We start from the raw sequence: 21,454 nt of genomic DNA, 5'->3' as shown, positions 1-21,454 counted from the left end.
CACCGAGTGAAATAATCGCAGAAATCAATGAGAGACGTACGACGGACGTATCCGTTAGGACAGTGCGGCGAAATGGGGCGTTAATGGGCTATGGCAGCAGATGATCAACGCGACCGCGTTTGCTAATAACACGACATCGGCTGTACCACCTCTCCTGGGCTCATGACCATTTCGGTTATGCCCTAGACGACTGGACAACCGAGATCTTATCAGATGAGCCTAGATTTCATTTTGTAAGAGCTACTGGTAGGGTTCGTGTGTGGCGCAAACCCTATGAGCCCTTGGACCCATGTTGTCAACAAGGCACTGTGCAAACTAGTGGTGGCTACATAATGGTGTGGGCTGTGTTTACATGGAATGTACTGGTTGCTCTGGTCCAATTAAAACGATTCTTGACTGGAAATGGTTATGTTCGGATACTTGGAGACGATTTGTAGCCATTCATGGACTTCCCAAACAATGATGGAATTTTTATAGATGACAGTGCGCCTGTGCCACAATTGCTCGCGATCTGCTTGAAGAGCATTCTGGACAACTTGAACGAATGATTGCCCAACATGAATCACATCGAAAATTTATGGGACATAATCGGCAGGTCAGTCGGTGCAGAAAATCCTATACTGGCAAAACTTTCGCAATTATGAAAGGCTATAGCATGGCTCAGTATTTATGCGGGGGAATTTCAACGATTTGCTGAGTCCATGCGACGTCGAGTCGCTGCTCTGTGCCAGTTAAGAGGAAGAACGACACGATATTAGGATATATGCCGTGACTTTTGACACCTCAGTGTATGCACCCGATTGTTGGTGTACCAACGTGGACTGTCCAACGTGCCCACAATCGTAGCTAATGCTGGACGCACGAATACTGGTTGAAAAAATGACCTAACCCACAAGGTTCACAGACGAATTTCAATGACAAGTAGTTTGAAACGCGCCAGTAATTTCTCCAACAATCATATCAAGCTCATCTCAGCCAGTTTCTGACCGAGGAAAATCCGTGCAATGGAACTTTGGCGTCAGTACCTCGCCTGAAACGGCGCAAACAAGACGAAAATTCGACAGTAACTGACTGGAGACGTATAGTGTGGTCCGAAAGGTAGCGATTTTGCCTCTTTCCCAATGATACAAAGCATCGAATTCACTGTGGAGGTCGCCAACTCCTGGGCTGGAAACAAGTCCTGTTTCGTCAGGACAGAGGCCGAAAAACCTGTGTTGTTGCCAGACGTAATAAGACAAGGTTAAATATTACTCTTTTATTCTTCAGAATACATTTTGTCGCTGTGTCTTCCGTGGCGGCTAGTCGCTTTGTATGCCAGAGTGGAATCTGCTGAATCTGGAGTGAGACTTACGGCTGCTGAAGATGGCATCACCCACGAGTGCAGACCAGTGACTGAGGGTGGCGGGCTGGCCGCCCACTTATGCGGAAAGTACTTCCTATTCTCTGGTTTGCTATATATGAAGCCACGATCGTGGGGCATGTATGTTTGGCTCACATGCCGTCATAATGGCACCCTTTCTGGTCACTGCTAGTGTTGTCCCATCAAACGGATCACACTGTCAAGAGCCATGATGTCATGTTGAATGCCAATCCCGGCTCACTGGTTTGGTAGGGCGTCTGACCTGAAAGATGCTGAATTTTTAAGGCAGTTGGTGCCTTGAGTTGGGTGTTGGTTTGGTAGTCGTCCATAGTTACGGATCGGGCAGCAATACTGGAACGATCTCACACAAGATGTTGTAAAATAATAATCAGAGAATCAAGTGTGAACAACATAAACGCCATCAATCCCACTGATCCACTCACTCTAGGCTAGCAAGATCGTGTTTTTGTGGCATTGAGGCACAGCTTCGACAGACCCCTGATTAGTGTTGTTGCGGCTACCTAGTACATCTTACATAATGCTATGAGGATAACGGAGGCAGGTCTGCCTGCACTTGGCTTAGACACATTACCACTCAGCTCGCTCGCAGTCACACACAAGGAAGTGCTTATGTCACACTCTCGGTGAGTACTTAACCATGTCGAAATGTTCATTCTGCAGAATGTCGACGGGATCCGGCTGCATACCCGGAAATTATTAGAAGAAGAAATACGCCGGGAAAATTTCAGAAGTCACATGTCGAAATGTTTCTGCCTAGCAGCTAGCTCATGTTGATACGTTCATATGATCGAGCAATGTTGGGTTGTAGGGACTCAGAAAAATTTTCTCTTCCTGTTCGCATACTATCTTGATGCATAACAACACAGACGGCCAAATGAGGCATTTAATGAGCAGTTTGTGGATTGTGTAGTTGATATTGGAGGGGGTCCTGTGGTGTTTTGGGCGTTTCCTTCATACCACTCGGCTTGTTGTGTACCATAAATGAAATAGAGTTTATATTTCAACATTGTCGGTGACCAGTTGTCCTTTTTCACACCTTCATGATGTGAGTATGCTGTAGGCACTATCATCTTCCAAGAAGACAACACCCGTGTTTAGAGGGCTGTATGTATAAGTTTCTGGAATAACGGACACTCCGGCACCCTATCGCACGACAGCTGGCGTGCTAATTCATACAAGCTTAATCCCAAAGACTATTTGAACACATTCGGGAGGACGACGGTTCAATCCTGCGTCCGGCCATCCTGATTTAGGTTTTCCTAAATCGCTCCAGGCAAATGCCAGGATGATTCCTTTGAAAGGGCACGGCCGACTTCCTTCCCCGTCCTTCCCTAAAACCGTTGAGACCGATGACCTCGCAGTTTAGTCTCTCCCCCAAAACAACCCAACCCACCCCAACTATTTGAACACTGGATGAAACGAAGCAATCAAGATCTCTGCAATTTTTTAGCTTTATTGGCAGTAGTAGATCAATTAGTGTCTTTGACTAGACATGGCTAAATTAAAGAAAACTGTGGATACTGTTAATCACCGAATTGATGCCATCATCAAGGCTAATGACCGTTTTCATGGCGTGATATCTCCTGGAGTGACAGATATTTTTTCTTTTTTTGTTTGTTTGTGATCTCATACAGAATGGTCCATTGATCGTGACAGGGCCAAATATCTCACAAAATAAGCGTCAAACGAAAAAACTACATAGAACGAAATTCATCTAGCTTGAAGGGGGAGACCAGATGGCGCTATGGTTGGCCCGCTAGATAGCGCTGCCATAGGTCAAATGGATATCAACTGCGTTTTTTAAAAATAGGAACCCCCATTTTTTATTACAGATTCGTGTAGTACGTAAAGCAATATGAATGTTTTAGTTGGACCACTTTTTCGCTTTGTGACAGATGATGCTGTAATAGTCACAAACATATGGCTCACAATTTTAGACAAACAGTTGGTAACAGGTAGGTTTTTTACATTAAAATACAGAACGTAGGTACGTTTGAAAATTTTATTTCGGTTGTTCCAATGTGATACATATACCTTTCTGAACTTATCATTTCTGAGAACGCATGCTGTTACAGCGTGATTACCTGTAAACACCACATTAATGCAATAAATGCTCAAAATGTTGTCCGTCAACCTCAATGCATTTGGCAATACGTGTAACGACATTCCTCTCAACAGCGAGTTGTTCGCCTTCCGTAATGTTCGCACATGCATTGACAATAGGCTGTCGCCTGTTGTCAGGCGTTGTCGGTGGATCACGATGGCAAACACCCTTAAACTTTCCCCACAGAAAGAAATCCGGGGACGTCAGATCCGGTGAACGTGCGGGCCAATTTACCTGTCATGAAATATGCTATTCAATACCGCTTCAACCGCACGCGAGCTATGTGCCGGAAATCCATCATGTTGGTTGTACATCGCCATTCTGTCATGCAGTGAAACATCTTGTAGCAACATCGGTAGAACATTACGTAGGAAATCAGCATACATTGCACCGTTTAGATTGCCATAGATAAAATGGGGATCAATTATCCTTCCTCGCATAATGCCGCACCATACAATAACCCGCCAAGATCGCTGATGTTCCACTTGTCGCAGCCATTGTGGATTTTCCGTTGCCCAATAGCGCATATTATGCCGGTTTACGTTTCCACTGTTGGTGAATGACGATTCGTCGCTAAACACAACGCGTGCAAAAAATCTGTCATCTTCCCTTAATTTCTCTTGTGCCCAGTGGCAGAACTGTACACGACGTTCAAAGTCGTCGCCATGCAGTTCCTGGTGCATATAAATATGGTACGGGTGCAATTGATGTTGATATAGCATTCTCAACACCCAAATTTTTGAGATTCCCGATTCTGTCTGCTATTGATGTGCGGATTAGCTGCGACAGCAGCTAAAACAACTACTTGGGCATCATCATTTGTTGCAGGCCGTGGTTGATTCACATGTGGCTGAACACTTCCTGTTTCCTTCATTAACGTAACTATCCGGCGAACGGTCCGGACACTTGGATGATGTCGTCCAAGATACCGAGCAGCATACATAGCACACGCCCGTTGGGCATTTTGATCACAATAGCCATATATCAACACGATATCGACCTTTTCCGCCATTGCTAAACGGTCCATTTTAACAGGAGTAATGTATCACGAAGCAAATACCGTCCGCACTGGCGGAATGTTGCGTGATACCACGTACTTATACGTTTGTGACTATTACAGCGCCATCTATCACAAAGCGAAAAAAGTGATCCACCTAATTCATATTTCTTTACGTACTACACGAATATGTAATAAAAAATGGGGGTTCATATTTAAAAAAAACGCAGTTAATTTCCGTTTCACCTATGGCAGCGCCATATGGCGGGTCAACCATAGCGCCACCTGGTTTCCCTCTTCAAGCTAGACAAATTTCGTTCTTTGTAGGTTTTTCGTTTGGTACTTATTTCGTGAGATATTTGGCCCGGTCACTATCAATTGACCACCCTGTATACTACGAAACTATCCACGGTAATAGCAGGGAAACGAACTAAAGGTGGCAGATTTTTTCCCGTTATGCTATACTTACATGTCAGTAGGGAAAATTTTACTATGTCCGTAGAGCTCGACCCAACTCTGAACAACTTTTATGGGAATTTTTCCAGAAAGTTACCTTGTATAGTTAGCACGTGTCGTACCAGTAGTCCTCTCTTCATTTCAATGGTTACCATTTGGTACGTAAGTAAATTTGTTTCTGTGATGTCTGAAAGGGAATCTCTTTTGCGATTTAATTTTCTAGTATCATCTACACCCCATCACAACGATAGATATCTCACTCTTCGTACTAGTTACGTCATTGGCTATATGGAAGGAATGTTTAACTTAGCAACAACAAAAAAGTTGTTAGAGGCCATACACGAGCTAGAAGCGAAGACGCGAGAATAGTTGATGAGTTGTGATCGTTTCTAGGGAACCGCAATGCCGTTCTTAAGAGATATTTGGGACGGACGTAAAACCTAACTGCAGATGGCTGAACGGGGATTCGAACTACATGCCTTCAGAATATGTGTTCATAATTACATTACCCACTGTAACAACTCACTGCATCATTGACTCTTTGGACTTAGTGTTTCGTAGCTTACCGCATTCGCCATTATCTTATCACCCTAGCAGTGTTCAGTCGACAGTTTTCCCACAACGCTCTCTGATGAATAATTTAATCTAACATTGTACTAGTAAAAAGGGCCTCAGTGTATTTTTGATGAGTACAGTATACATAGTGATGACTCCGTAGGATTGCTCTTATTTGCTTCATGTGTAATAATTTTACCACTGAAAGAGTCAATGATTAAGATGATTTTTGTTTTCCTTGTCTCCACGAGAAGAAGTCTTAACGTATTTCTCGTCATTCAAGTGTTTCGCATAAAGTTAGGATAGGAAAACGCTTGAGACAGTACGATTTCACAATTAATAAAATATTCCGGGCTATAAAGCCGTGGTAGAATGGATTTCACCTTAAAATCCGACGTTTCGTCCCCATCTGCAAAGGATATTTTCAATAGCGAGCCAGGGAGTGAACCGGACATTCAACAAAGCTACAATACCCCCTGAAAATGTCCTCCACAGAAGGGGAAGAAACATCGAGCTTTTAGGTGAAATCCATTCGACCACGGGTTAATAGCCCGGAACATTTTATTTATTGTGACAAGTCTGCCGTGAAAGCTTACATTCTACATAACTAAGTATTGTTTGAACTGACGCCAAATTTCTGTATGAAATTTTGGGCATAAAATCGTATTTACATTCACTCCACTATTTCTGAAAGCAGATACCTAGCAAATTAATAGTAGAAACCCCAGGAAATGTTCACCATATAGGGTGTTCCAGAAATATTTCTACTACTTTGAGGGGTTGTAGAGGGTGTCTTGAGGAACAAATTATCGATAGGAAACCGTGGCCAGAAACGTCATCTAACGACGCTACAAAGGGTCCAAGTTGTAGGCGTTGGTGTCTATCAATAGACCACGCCTTCGGGAGCAAATGTGACTTTGCACATTGTCGGACCGCAATCGGAACGTCTCGCAATTTTGTTTGTTATTCTGTGATCGCGACTAATTGCCACGATCGCCAGTGAAGAAGATGGAGCTAGCTACTGCGTAATACAGGCCTTATTTCCTATGAAAGCGATGCTGTGTTGCCTCAGTGGGTGACAATTTAGGAAATGGGTTTCCATCTGCAGTTTATTTTTCTCTTGTATACCGAAAAAGATTGGAGATTTTAGAGGGTTCCAGCAGAAAAAATAAACTGTGGTCGGAAACCCATGTCCAAAAGGTAATCCACCGAGACAACAGAGCATCGAATTTATAAGAGACAAGGCCTTTCTACGCAGCAGTTAGAGCTAATTTTTCCACAGTGACCGCGGCAATCAGTCGCGATCACTGAACAACAAAGAACATTGCGGTCCGACAGCGCGCAAAGCAACGTTTGCTACCGAATTGGTGGCTTAATGGCGGGCGTCGGCGCCTGTAAATGTAGCGTCGTTGTATGACGTTGCCGGCCTTGCGTTCCTATCCTCTATTTCTTCCTCAAGAAACCCGCTACAGCACCTCGAAGTTTCGAAGTTTGTCGCAACATTTCTGTGACACACTGTATATATTGTCTGAGACATGAGTAATCGCAAATGACATCGCAGCACAATAATACTTGGATTTGCGTCCACAATTTCCCCGTCAATTATTTTAAGTAATTAATCATGTCGGGAAGTAGCAGTTGCAGAAGCGTAACTTAATTATAAAGTTTTGTGCCTTCGACGTACAAGGTCTCGTCTAATTACTACATTTTTTATTTTATTTTATTTTATTTATTGATTTATTTAACCTGGCAAGATTAGGGCCATCAGGCCCTCTCTTACATCTAACCAGGCATTCTACTTATTTTACATTCATATGTTTTAGTAGGCATGTTAAACTACATCTAGTACAAAAGGTGAAATAAACAATCTGAAAGGTACACCTGGAAAAATACATACATATAGAGTTTATATTCTTAGATCACAAGTACTGTTATAATTAGACATTGTTGAACAGACAGATTTGAGATAGGAGTGCTGGCAGCAGGGAGTATGAGGGAGACTCATGGTGAAGGGAGGAGAAGAATAGAGAGACATGATGAAACATAATTAAGGAAATATAAAGGAAAAGAATATTGTGTGGCTAATAGAGATAGATGAAGAGGAAGGCATCTCAGGAGCAACATAGGAGACGCTAGCTTTGCTATTTGACAGATGAGGGGATTGTCCTTGTACATTAATTTTGTGGAGAACTTTATAAGGATGATAGTAGGAAATGCTTCAACTTCTTCTTAAAAGCAGCAGGAGATTGAATTTTGCGCAAGGTAAGGGGCAGTTTGTTCCAGAGGCGGACAGCGGCAACTGAGAAGGAGTTTGCAAAAGTTTTTGTTTTGTGAGTGGGCACAGTTAGGATACCAAATAAGAGTGACCTCGTGTTTCGATTATGATGACATGACAGGTTTTTAATCTCTGAAGCAAGGTACTGGGGTGTTTGCGTCTCGAGGAGTCGGTGGAGTAGACATAGAGTGTGGTAGTCGCGCAATTTGTCCGGCCGCAGCCACCCTAGCTGGGAGTATGAAGCACTAACATGATCGTATCGGCGAATGTTGCAGGTGTAACGCACACAGGCATTCATGGTTAGTTCTAGCCGTCTTTTGTTTTCACTGCTCATGCCTTGTTGAATCACATCACAATAGTGGAGGTTCGGTAGAACGAGTGCTTGCACGAGCTGGCGTTTCAAGTCCTGTGGAAATATGTTCCGAAACTTTTTGAGAGCATAGAGACAAGCAGACGTCTTTCGGCACACTGCGACTGTATTCTCCGCCCAGTTGAGATGCTCATCCAAAGTTACGCCCAAGTTCTTCACTGCTTTCTGATATGGTATTGGAGTACCGTCGAGCAGAATAGGAGGTAGCCGTTCGCGGAAATCTGAACTTATTAATTTCTGATGGGCTATTAAGATTACTTGCGTCTTTTTTGCATTTAGTTTAAGCCCCAGGTTTTTCGCCCATGTCACTACTGAAGACAGATCATCATTCATCTGAGCGATTGCAGTGTTTACATCTTCAGGTCTGACGCTTAGGTAGAGCTGGAGGTCGTCGGCATAGAAATGATATTTACAGGAGGACAGAACCGATGAAATATCGTTGACATATAAAGAAAACAAAAGTGGTCCTAAGACTGATCCTTGTGGCACTCCCGAGGAAACATGTTTCCAGGAAGATTTTTCATTTACGCAGACAACACATTGCTGTCTGTCTTTTAAGTAGCTTTCAAACCATCTCATTGCACTTTCAGAGAAATTAAGCTGTTGCATTTTTCTGAGCATTATGTCAAAGTTAACAGTGTCAAAAGCTTTGCTGAAGTCCAGTAGCGTCAATATTGTTGCCTTTCGATTGTCGATGGCATATTTCAGGTCATCAGTTACTTTAATTAGAGCAGTGTTTGTGCTGTGATGTTTACGGAAACCGGATTGAAATTTGTCATATAGGCTGAATTCATGCAAGTGTTCAGTGATTTGGTCATGAACAATATATTCAAGTGCTTTGGAAACAGCAGGCAGTATGCTAATTGGTCGGTAATCACTAGGCAGTTGCGGGTTTTCGATCTTAGGGATGGGTCGAATTAGGCTTCTTTTCCATGCAGTGGGATATATTCCGTTCACGAGGGAAAAATTAAATATGTCAGTTAAGACAGGCACTAAGATATCGGCAACATTCTTAATCATGGTTATACCGATACTGTCGTTGCCTATTGCATCAGAAGAGATTCTCATTATTGCTTTTCTTGCCGTATTTGTTGTTACATGTTTTAGATGGAAGGTATCGTTGTTAGTTATCCTGTTTAGGGATTCTTGTGGACGGTAATTATCAGCTGTGCTGGTATTCAGAGGTGCACATGGTTCTACACACACACACACACACACACACACACACACACACACACACACACACACACACACACAGAGAGAGAGAGAGAGAGAGAGAGAGAGAGAGAGAGAGAGACGGAGGGAGGGAGTTAAGGGATTAACAGTGGCCGGCCGGAGTGGCCGAGCGGTTCTAGGCGCTTCAGTCTGGAACCGCGGGACCGCTACGGTCGCAGGTTCGAATCCTGCCTCGGGCTTGGATGTGTGTGATGTCCTTAGGTTAGTTAGGTTTAAGTAGTTCTAAGTTCTAGGGGACTGATGACCTCAGATGTTAAGTCCCATAGTGCTTAGAGCCATTTGAACCATGAGTCCAAACCATACATGCTCCGAGTATTCCATTTCAGTCTCAGTACATCATGGTCAATCCATGTAACATTGGGAACAGCAGTCCTTCCTATAAACGGGTGTGCAAAATTCTTGAAAGCGGAGAGAAATGTTCTTTTTCCAACATAAAGGACACTCTGAACACGAACACGGGAAACGGTCAAAATTTTTGTCATGCAAGGATGATTGTACCCGTATTTTCCAAGCAAACCAATAAAATTTGCACAGGAGTTCTCGAAATAGTGTTGTCAGAAGTGTAGTTGTATTGAGAACAGGTCGTTGAACTTTTTATGCAGCTGCAGCGTATTTATACGTGTGAGTAGTTTCGTTGAGTTAGCAAATCCCTGCTAACTATAGCAATCGTACAATCTAGTCCTTGGGAATTTTCGTCCGGAGATATCCTACAGGATGGAAATGGTTACTGAAACAAGTACACAGCATTTTCGTTGACGTGATTGTTCCGTCAACTATAATTAGAGATAGGAAATAAGTATTTATAGCAGCCAAACGATAGGTTGAAATGGCTCTAAGCACTATGGGACTTAACATCCGAGGTCATCGGTCCCCTAGACTTAGAACTACTTTAAACCTAACTAACCTCAGGACATCACACACATCCATGCCCGAGGCAGGATTCGAACCTGCGACAGTAGCAGCACTTCGGTTCCGGACAAACGATAGGAGCACACTGCATCTGGAGGGTATTACTTACGAGATTCCAAAATGAAACTGGTATCGAAATATTTAACACTTTGAAATTGGCTATGCATTTTGGACGAACAGAATCAAAGGTCGCAACTATCTGTGCTTTACAGTGAGAGTAAAAGGAGTTCACAATTAAAACACATACCTAACATTCTGATACACCTTTTGTAGACAAAAGACTGGTATACTCTTTCCCCAACACTGGGGAATAATTATACGCTGAAAAGCAGCTATAATTTAAACAGTCAAATTACCGTTCGTGAACTGACATCTGTTTCACAAGTCCTGTCTACTGAGAAGCTGTTCGTGAGAACAAAATCAGTTTATCCTTGACCTTAACCTCAGTATTATCGTCGAGTGATGGCATGTTGCCATCTGACGCAACATTCTGACAGCTGAGAAGTACTTTCGGCACTTGTTAACGTAACCTATGCTTGGTGTCTAATAAAATAGAGCTCCACCACTCTCAGTACACTGTTACAGAAGGGGAAATTTACTCTGCAACTTCACACAAAATATTACTGATTTTAGACTGGAAGGAAATATGACAGTCTGCTCAGTAAAACGATCATGGTTCAATAGGTTACATTAAAACTTCTTTCTTTTTCTTTTTCTCAGCTGAAATATCGGAAAGCTATTTCTAGCTTTGTTAAAAATAGTTTTGTTGGTGTGGATTCTTTTTACTTGACTCATCCTTCAATTATGAATTTTTCACTATACTGAGGAAGTACGGTATTAAACAGATGCGAGTCGAACAAGAAATCCATCGACAAACTGGCAGAGGTTGTTCAGGGATACTCCTGAGCATTTTGTTATAAGGTACCCACGGTCTTCGGTTGCTCTTTACAGAGATCTATTCCTATTGTTATCCCAGTGATCTTGGTCTGTGTGCAAATACCGTCACAACAACGAAAAAGATTAATATTTCCCGAAGAAATGTATCTACAGATGCGAAAGACTGTGGTGCGGTTGTCGCTGCAGGAACAGTGCAACATAGGCTTCGTCGTTGCGCTATTCCTCTGCCTTCAGTGAAATAATACACAATGTGCATATCAGAACCTATGCACACTCCAGAGTATCACTGTTAATGCACAACTAATACTGCCGGAAAAACGAAACCGAGACAGAACGTAGCATAACTGAATGTAAGCTTGAGGACGGAGAGTGAAGAGGGCATTATTGTTGTCAAGAGCAAGTACCGTGAATGAATGAAACGAGTTCTTTTCCAGACAAGACACAAAGAGCATACCGTCGATGTTTGGGCTATTATGCGCTATTTTCAAAGCAGTATGGATACAAAACTATTTGGCGCCAGAAACCGAACGAAATATAAAAACTCTGTAACGATCCGCCAGTGGCTGGGCCCTTACTGAAGTATTGTCAATCACATGACTTTTTTCTTAAAGGCTTTTAGAACAGATTTATTTGAAACAGTGTAAAGAATTATGTCAAAATCTGTTAATGGCAGACAACGCGATATTTCATATACGCTGCTCTGTTCTATAATTGCAGTGTCTTTAACAATAATTTTACGTTGTTTGATTGTCAACAACAAGAAACAGTATAGAGAGTAAAGCAGTTGCCAATGCGTTTAGCACGGTCCTGTAAAATCAGAATCATTCACATTGATATACTTAACTCCATCGTATGAAAACTCTGACTTCTACGACATAAATGCAAATTCATTTTGATGTAGGGAAAGGTCTTCGAAGAGCTTCTAGATTTCAGATCTTAGCAATATCTACGATAAACATTCATTATACGAGTAAACAGCACCAGTTCTGTTGCTGTGGAACGTTATACTTCCTCAAAAGTCGAGAAATCGATGGTGAAACTTTAACTCAAGTGCTGGCGTATAAAATTATATATAACGAATTGAAACATTTCTGGTTCGCGGAACACAAGAGCGAACGCTTAATGAATCATTGTTGTTGATTTGATCCGAAGGAGAACCAACACACTAAAACAAATGAAGTCAGTGTGGAATGTTTGAAAAGACTATCGTCGTATGTTAGCATTTCGAGGTCGTGATCAGAGCAGTGCAAAAATGTCTTCAGTATGCACTTGTAGCGTCGAGAAAGAAATATTTTTTCTGCTATTACTTTTGCGAAATAAATAGTCTAAATGAACTGAAAATCAAATGGAATGTTAGTGCCTCTGCTTTGCGTCTTCTGAATAACGTTCACTAAACAAGAAGGGACGTTAATATATGTATCGAGTTACACAATAAAATTATGTAAAAGTAGTATTGAGAGATAGTTCACTAATTTACTTACCAGAGACGTTTATGTGACTGATGAGAAAAGGATAGTTGCCATCTTTTAATTATGGTCGCATTGTCCCTCTCATTATTGAACCCGCACGTCAACATAGTCGAAAGGAATCACTTGAAACTCATCAGACTCACTCATATAGCAGTGTTGTCGGTAAACACACGGTATTGAGGCTGTCACCTCTTATGTACTTCATGGAGCCCGGTACTACTAAGCGTGTTTTTCAGTCTGTAAGAACAAGTTTATTCACATAACTGATGGAACGCAGTGTTCGCAGTATCTTAAATGACACAGTGTCGTTGCGACGGGCTCGCTTACATCACGGGCTGCGGAGTCGAGATGACTACCTCGTCTTCCGCGAGTTCCCTGCCGAGAGCTGGCCTGGACCAGCCCGCGCCACGCTGCACGTTGCACGCTGGCGACGTGTCCACGCACGTCGCGCTCCGCTTCTCGTGCAGAACGACCCACCTCCGAGGAAAGTCACACGTGGTGGCCCGCGAATGTCGCAAGGCCGCTTCGTGGTCAACATGACTGGCAAAGCTAACCAGGCGTCATCGGGCGATACAAAATCTCGCTCCACCGGTTTAGATGGAAAGCAATTCATCTTGGCTTGTATTACTAACATCCTTTACTGTTTTGCTGTGCCCGTTTTATCAGCTTGAAATATGTTACCTTGCTCGATTGAGTGATTTATTGCCTCTGACACCGTCTCACTTAACAGACAATAAATTGGCAAGATGGTTCAAATGGCTCTGAGCACTATGGGACTTAACATCTATGGTCATCAGTCCCCTAGAACTTAGAACTACTTAAACCTAACTAACCTAAGGACAGCACACAACACCCAGCCATCACGAGGCAGAGAAAATCCCCGACCCCGCCGGGAATCGAACCCGGGAACCCGGGCGTGGGAAGCGAGAACGCTACCGCACGACCACGAGATGCGGGCCAAATTGGCAAGAACGTAAAACATTTACACTGAAGCGCTAAAGAAACTAGTATGGGCACGCGTATTCAAATAGAGAGATGCAAACAGGCAGAATACGGCGCTGCGGTAGGCAAAGCCTATATAAGACAGCAAGTGTCTGTCGCAGCTGTTAGATCGCTTACTGGTACTACAATGGCAGGTTATCAAGTGAGGTTGAACGTGGCGTTATAGTGGGGACGCGAGCTGTGGGACACAGCATCTTCGAGGTAGCGACGAAGTAGGGATTTTCCCGTACTACCAATTCACTAGTGTACCGTGTATATAAGGAATCCGGTAAAACATCAAATCTCCGGCATCGCTGCTGCCGGAGAAAGGTCCTGCAAGTACGGGACAAACGACAACTCAAGAGAATCGTTCAACGTGACATAAGTGCAACCCTTCCGTAAAATTCTGCAGATTTCAATGCTACGTCATAAAGAAGTATCAGCGTGCGAACCATTCAACGAAACATAATCGCTATGCACTTTCGGAGCCGAATGCCCACTCGTGTACCCTTGACGACTGCACGACACAAACCGTTAAGTCTCGTCTGGGCCTGTCAACACCGATATTGGACTGTTGATGATTGGAAACATGTTGCCCTGTCGGACGACTCTCGTTTCAAATTGTATCGAGCGGATGGACGCGTACTGGTATGGGGACAACTTCATGAATCCATGGACCCTTCATGTTAGCAGGGGACTGTTCAAGCTGGTGGAGGCTCTGTAATGGTGTGGGGTGTGTGCAGTTTGAGTGATATGGGACCCCTGATACGTCTACATACGAGTCTGATAGATCACACGTGCACAAGCATGATATCTGATCATATGCATCCATTCATGTTCACTGCACATTTCGACGGCATTCCGGCAATTCCAGCAGGGTAATGTGACACCCCAGACGTCCAAAATTGCTACAGAGTGGCTCCAGCAACACTCTTCTAAGTTTAAACACTTCTGCTGGCCACCAAACTCCCCAGACATTGACATTGTTGAGCATATCTGGGATGCCTTGCAACATGCTGTTCAGAAGAGATCTCCATCCCCTCGTACTTTTACGGATTTATGGACAGCCCTGCAGGATTCATGGTGTCAGTTCCCTCCAGCACTACTTCAACATTACTCGAGTCCATGCCATGCTATATTGCGGCACTTCTGCGTGCTCGCGTGGGCCCTACGCAATATTAGGCAGGTGTATCAGTTTCTTTGGCTTTTCAGTGTATTAATATAAATGAATCTTAATGTGAATGGACGTAGCCATTTCTATGGAGAAGAAATTGAACTGTCAAAACAAAGTATAAAACGGATGCATAGGTTGCGTTTGAGGGCATTGCTGCAGCGTATATGCAACCCAGCGCAACGACAACACGGGTATATGAGCAACGACGTGTAGGCAAGGGGCTACTGTGGCCTGTGAACGGAAACTTTTTGATCGTCCCTTACGATACACTGATGGGAAAAAAGTCGCGACACCAAGGAGGAGTTATGCGACATCAACGAAAGTTGTACGCGCGTTTCAACATCTGAAAGATAATGTCCATTCAGATTTCACGCCAGATGCATTAGAGCGGCGCTGTTAGCGTAAATCAGGTTTGCTACAATTACACGCTGAAACTGTCGTGAGCTTTAGTTTCCTCTGAAATTTGACATCACCAGTTGATGTACGTCAAGAATGCCTTTAAGGCAACGAAGATGTCATCAGCAGCACCTCGCTGAATTTGAATGACGTCGTGTAATATGGCTACAAGAAACTGGATGTTTCAAAATATATTTTGCGATATTGCAAAAAGACTAGGCGGGAATGTAGCCACCGTACATGACTGATGGCAGCGGTGGTCACGAGAATGTGAGGCCGCAAAGAGGTCGTGGTCCGAAATGCCACGTGGCATTACCGAGAGGGAAGACCGTCTTGTTCGGCGTATGGCTCTGGTGCGTCGTGCTGCATCTGCAGCAGCAATTTGAGCAGCAGTTGGCAACACAGTGATACAACGAACTGTTACTAATCAGTTACTTTAAGGACAGCTCCGAGCCAGACGCCCTGAGCGTGCCTTCCACTGACCCCAAAACCACTGTCACTTGGGACGCCAGTAGTGTCCAGCGAGAGTTCACTGTAGGGCACGGAGGACGCCTGTTGTGTTTTCTGATCAAAACTGGTTCTGCCTTAGTTTTTGGCGTTTCGTCGGTGTATATGGGACAGTCAAATGAAAACGAGACAAATGAAAAAAGTGAGTACACTATTATTTCAAAAGTAATCACTGTAATTGTTGATACATTTATCCCACTGAGGCAAGATAGTCAGTGCCTTAACGGAGAATGTTTACGGTTGCCTACGAAACCATGATTGCACTCTGGAGTGTCTCTCTTCGCCCCAATCAAACAAATGTCTTGCTTCAGAGATCCAAAAATACGAAAATCGTTTGGGCCAAGATTGTTTCGACCACGCTGCAGTAGTCCTCTGGGAAGTCGTACCTATTCTCCACACAGCCCCCATTGCTCCCCATGTACTGCCCATATTTTTGGAGCCCTAAAGAGAGACATCTGTGGCCGTCTATTTGCTTCGGAAAGCGAGATACACGCCTTCGTCTTGGCTACCAGTTGGTTGAATGTATTAGCAGTTATGGCGATTACTTTTGCAATAATAAAGTTTACTCACTTTTTTCCTGTCGCTCTGGTTTTCATTTGAGTGCCCCATGTATAATAGGTGAGTGATGTTTGTCTGTGTCGGCTTTGTCATTTTAATCCACACAGTCCAGTATTTTCTGTTATACTAGACTTAGCCAAATGCTGAGGACGATTATTTGTACAAGGCGAGCTAAAGAAATGAAAACTGATGATGGGATGTGGAAGTGTCTCAGAACGTACTGACTACTGAGTATCTTGGAAGGAAAACAATTATAAGATTAAAGTCGATAAAAGTAATAGGAAGATAACGGAGTGTAGTCGTATCGAGCGAGTAGATACTGAGGCATTACGAAATGATACACTAAAGGTACTACTTGAGCTCTACTGTTACAACAACGATGTGTCTGAAGACAGCAGATGAGTAGTAGTAAGAATAACTTTTTGAGATACAGAAATTCTTTAGCATAGAACATAAATGGAAGTGTTACGAAGTATCTTCTGAATGTATTTCTCTGTGAGGTACACGGAAATGAAACGTGGACGTTTAACAATCCAGATACGAAGGGAATCGCGACTTACGAAGTGTGGCGGTACAGAATAATGGATCTGAGTAGTAGCCTAGATCAGGTAACCAGTTCGGCGACATTGAATAGATGTAAATAGATCTGTATGGTGCAACTTGTCTGAAGGATATGTCGTGCATTGAGGAATAAAGGTGTAGTTAATTTGGAAATGGAGAGAAGTGGGGGTTTAAATAGTAAGCAAATTCAATTGACCTAAGTGACAGTAGTTATACAGATATGAAGGGACACGATAGATTACTTGTGGAGGATCGTAGCAAAATCATTCTTCCGACTAAATCTTCTACGCTACCGCTACCACAACCAGCAACGACAACAATGAAGAAAATAAGAGAGAGAAACATCTTATACTTATTTATGATGGTTGATAACGACTTTTGATTTAAGCAAAATAAATCGAGACATTTATTTCTTATACACAACGTTTTCCAGACACCCAACTTCAGATGTCTTACGGCTATTACATAGTCAAAATTCTTTTATCGACGGGTACTTCGACTCAAATGCTAAACGAGGTTCGTCGGATTTCTAAGGGAATGCGTCACGACTAAGGAAATACGGTATGATCAATATTAGGGGTAATCGTAAGGTTTTAATTATCAGCTCGCAACAAGCATTGAGCTACGTAACTTTAATTTTGGTTGGTTGGTTTGTGGGATTAAAGGGACCAGACTGCTACGGTCAACGGTCCCTTAACTTTAATTTTCAGTGTGATAATTTAAACTTTACCTATGGCATATTATTAGTAATGTGAGCAATCGTAAGTCGTTTACATTGTACTGCAAGATTAACGCTGTGGTAAGGGATCCAACGGGACGGGTTTCACTCAGTTTCCCAGCATTACGATCTCACTGGTAAACCAGTGATATGATGCTGGGCCTCATGAATACGAAAGATCACATCTATAGCTCACATGTAGTAATAACACTTATTCTTTCTACAAAGCATTGCGTCATCTCTGTACATTTATTGATCTACAAATGCAGGTACGAGGCCCTGCTGCTGTCGTCCTGTATTTTGAATTACTGGCGTCAGGCGATACACTTATAGGCTGGTGGTAACGTTCTAACCGAGTTTCTTTGGAACCGTACCTCAACCGGGTGGCACAGATTGATGACGAGTGAGGCCGTATCATGTTCAGTGATGGCTCGCCGCAAACGTTTTTCCCCGCTGCATATGGCAGCATCAAATGGAGAATACAAGCTGCGAGAAACATTATTGTGTAATTTCTGGTACTAATGTGCGACGAAACACAGCGTATGTCATTTCTGAGATGGATATTTCGTAGAGGCGAAAATTTACTGTCACAAGGTGATAAAATAATCAGTGAAGTATGTAAAACGGAAGAACAGCTCTCATGGGTATATCACATTTAAGATCTCGTGCAGAAACTGAATGGCGCTATCTTTACAATAAGAATGATCTCTGCCTTTTCTTACACTCAAAGGCAAAATCATGTTTACTTTGCATACTTTCTGTTATAACTTCCGGCATCATATTTTGGGGAAACTTGCGCATTCACATAAAATATTCTCAGTCCGGAGAAGGATAGTCGCGACGATTTGTGGTGTCAGTGTGCAGTTGTTCAAGCGTTCTTCCGTCGCTGGTCATATATTTCCTCATGGGATTTGTGGTTAAAAATATGGAGTGGCACCATGCTACTCTGCGGCAGCCCCAGAATCATAAGTCTGGAACCGCGTGACCGCTGCGGTCGCAGGTTCGAATCCTGCCTCGGGCATGGATGTGTGTGATGTCCTTAGGTTGGTTAGTTTTAAGTAGTTCTAAGTTCTAGGGGACTGATGACCACAGATGTTAAGTCCCATAGTGCTCAGAGCCATTTGAACCAGAATCATAGCAGATTGCTTGAAATCCACAGCAGTCGAATGGCTTTAACAAATGGCTCTGAGCACTATGCGACTTAACTTCCTTGGTCATCAGTCGCTTAGAACTTAGAACTAATTAAACCTAACTAACCTAAGGACATCACACACATCCTTGCCCGAGGCAGGATTCGAACCTGCGACCGGAGCGTGGCTTTAACACCTGGCACGAATAACACTGCAACGTTTCCGAGGAGAAATAGCCACAAATGAGGAAAGATGATGAATACATTAAACAGATTCAGAGGAATGTTGGCTGTAGTAGGTACTGGGAGGTGAACAAGGTTGCACAGGATAGAGTAGCATGGAGAGCTGCATCAAACCAGTCTCTGAAGTCAAAAGTAAAAAAAAAGTCAAAAGTCAAAAAAAGTCAAAAGTTGAGCAGGAGAGGCCACACACATCCTCCGTATGGGCAAGAACCGCTCCCGCAACGACTGAAGTCAAGGAATAGTTTCATACGAACATCGACTGCGCTTGGTATGTTCAAATGTGTGTGAAATCTTATGGGACTTGACTGGTAAGGTCATCAGTCCCTTAGCTTACACACTACTTAATCTAAATTATTCTAAGGACAAACACACACACACCCATGGCCGAGGGAGGACTCGAACCTCCGCCGGCACCAGCTGCACAGTCCATGACTGCAGCGCCTTAGAGCGCTCGGCTAATCCCACGCGGCGGCGCTTGGTATTACTGCTGAAAATGCTGGGTTTCAAGTATAGAGGGCTACAGCCTATCTTTCTTCTGGCTGGAATAGAATTTCAGAGGCTCTACCACCTGGGTATAATGAGAAACGGACTACTCTGAAGTCTCTGAAGAGACTGAGATCTGGAGTGGCAGTTCGAAGGTTAATTTGACAAGATGAGGCTACATTGGTCAAGACGATACCCACTGCGACTGTGGAGGAGAACAGAGTGTTCATCATAAGTTTCGATGCTGACCAGTCTCCTGCACAAAGGAATCGCCCATCAGCGTACATAAAACAGATAAGGATTTTCTGGGATGTATCACATGTTTAACCACTATATAAGAACATATGCATCACCCTGCAGGTCTCAGCCCCAACAGCCGAGACCGGCAGATTGGTTTCCTGTGCGCACACAGTGACACACGTAATCGCTGCACGGCCTGCAGGAAAGCGCATTAGCCGGTCTTAAGGCAAGCAGAAATATTTGCTCACCGCGGTACTCTTCCGCAAGCCAGTGTTTGCGTATGAGAGCAACCGGAGGGATAAGCAAGTCAGATGTGCGTCTCCTCCTCTTCCTCCTCCACGTGGAGTAAACAGGCAGTCCGCCATCAAGTGCTTGTGCGACGCAGCACAGCTGCTGCTATCCACCAAGGTTAACATCAACACAACGGTGGATTTGCCTCGTCACGTGCCCAAACATTTCTGTCCTGTAATGTAAGAATGCAGTCTCGCAGCAGTAACATTGAATAAAAAGTCATCAGGCCTCTAGTTGGGTCAACGGCTTAAAATTAGACCAACCTGTCCTCGGCCACTGGTGCTCGCAGCGCCGTACATTGCCATACTTTGCGTTCGATTTGCCTGTTTAACCCTTTGTCCACAAGATTTGGTGGAAAACCACCCACCCACCATATTTCCCTTAGTACGCATGCACGATGGAGCTCAGGTCTTATCCTCAGTTTATCCTTCGAGCCCCGCCTTGGATCACGGAGGCGTCGCCTGCTCCATGGTACGTACTACTCGAGTGGGATTCCACCCAACCTTTTCGCTAATGTCCTTCCAGTCCACCTTCTGCACACCATGCTGAGCTGCAGGCCGACATCTCTTAAGGGTATTATCGGTGATTTTTATTTCATTGGATTCTTTAATTACACACTTCCAGAAGCCGTCATTGTGAGGCACGCTGAGATTACGCAAATTTGATCTGGTGACCGTTTCTAAAGATTGCCCACTAAAATGTCTCACGCTCCTTCCCACATTGTTCTACAGTGAGAACGGTTTGTCTGACGTATTGCTGGCCACCCTCACAGGGTACCTTGTAGACCTCCACGTGTTCAGAGACCTTCTGCACCTTTAAGTGGTCTCATTATTTGGCGGCTTTTTGTCGGAGGTGTGAAGATTGATTTGAGCTTATGTCTTTTTAGCAAGCAGCTTATCTTGACCAACATGGAGCCACAGAACAGCAAAAAAGCAAGTTTCTTTTCCTACTTTTCATCAGTGGTATTATCGTTACGATTGGCTTGAGATTACATAATTTATTTGTGAACGTTGTAGCTGTTGAACCTAAAGACCTAGCGGTGGGCACTTTAACAATGTGTGATATTGTTCTTGCGCGATGAGCCAATATTTGTAATACACTGCGCTTTCATGGTGGATGATGGCCTGCAAGTAGGGGATTGGTGTGATTAGGTTTTCTATATATGCTGTGGTGAAGGCATGTATTTCCTTTGTGGCAGATGAGGATGTTGAGGACGGACAATGCATGCACTTTTTCTACCTTCACGTTGCTCTTGTTGATATTTAGATGTTCCAAAAACTCGTCAAGTTTTCCCACATTTGTGGGGCCAAATGAAGAACAATGTTAATGAAATTCACCAGCAGCCATTAACTTAAGACATTTTCTTTTATTTTGAAGGCTACCACTTTCAGCATTTCATTATGCCATCTTCAGGCCCCATATACATCTCTCCAAATAAAGGAAAAAGTCATATAAAGCCATAAATCTCTATTGTGCATTCAGTCGTTACACTAGTGCTTGACTGCATTCGAAGTTTTTGGATGA

General features: G+C 43.5%; 1 protein-coding gene across 2 annotated transcripts in view; it reads right to left on the bottom strand.

The window, feature by feature from the left end:
• Positions 1–21,454, bottom strand: part of LOC126237066 (sodium bicarbonate cotransporter 3) — a 1,007,081-nt gene that overhangs the window by 760,450 nt on the left and 225,177 nt on the right. Inside the window, exon 1 of one of the 2 annotated variants that reach the window (XM_049946853.1) lies at positions 12,662–12,749. The exons of the other annotated variant lie outside the window; for it this stretch is intronic. The gene's annotated coding sequence lies outside the window, so the exon portion shown is untranslated. Of the gene's footprint in view, positions 1–12,661; positions 12,750–21,454 lie in introns of those variants that run through there. 2 annotated transcript variants of the gene reach the window in all.

This window comes from Schistocerca nitens, chromosome 2 (assembly GCF_023898315.1).
Source record: "Schistocerca nitens isolate TAMUIC-IGC-003100 chromosome 2, iqSchNite1.1, whole genome shotgun sequence".
In the NCBI taxonomy this organism is placed as follows: domain Eukaryota; kingdom Metazoa; phylum Arthropoda; class Insecta; order Orthoptera; family Acrididae; genus Schistocerca; species Schistocerca nitens.
Note: the sequence above shows the minus strand (reverse complement) of the source record. Positions and strands in the feature narration are given on the sequence as shown.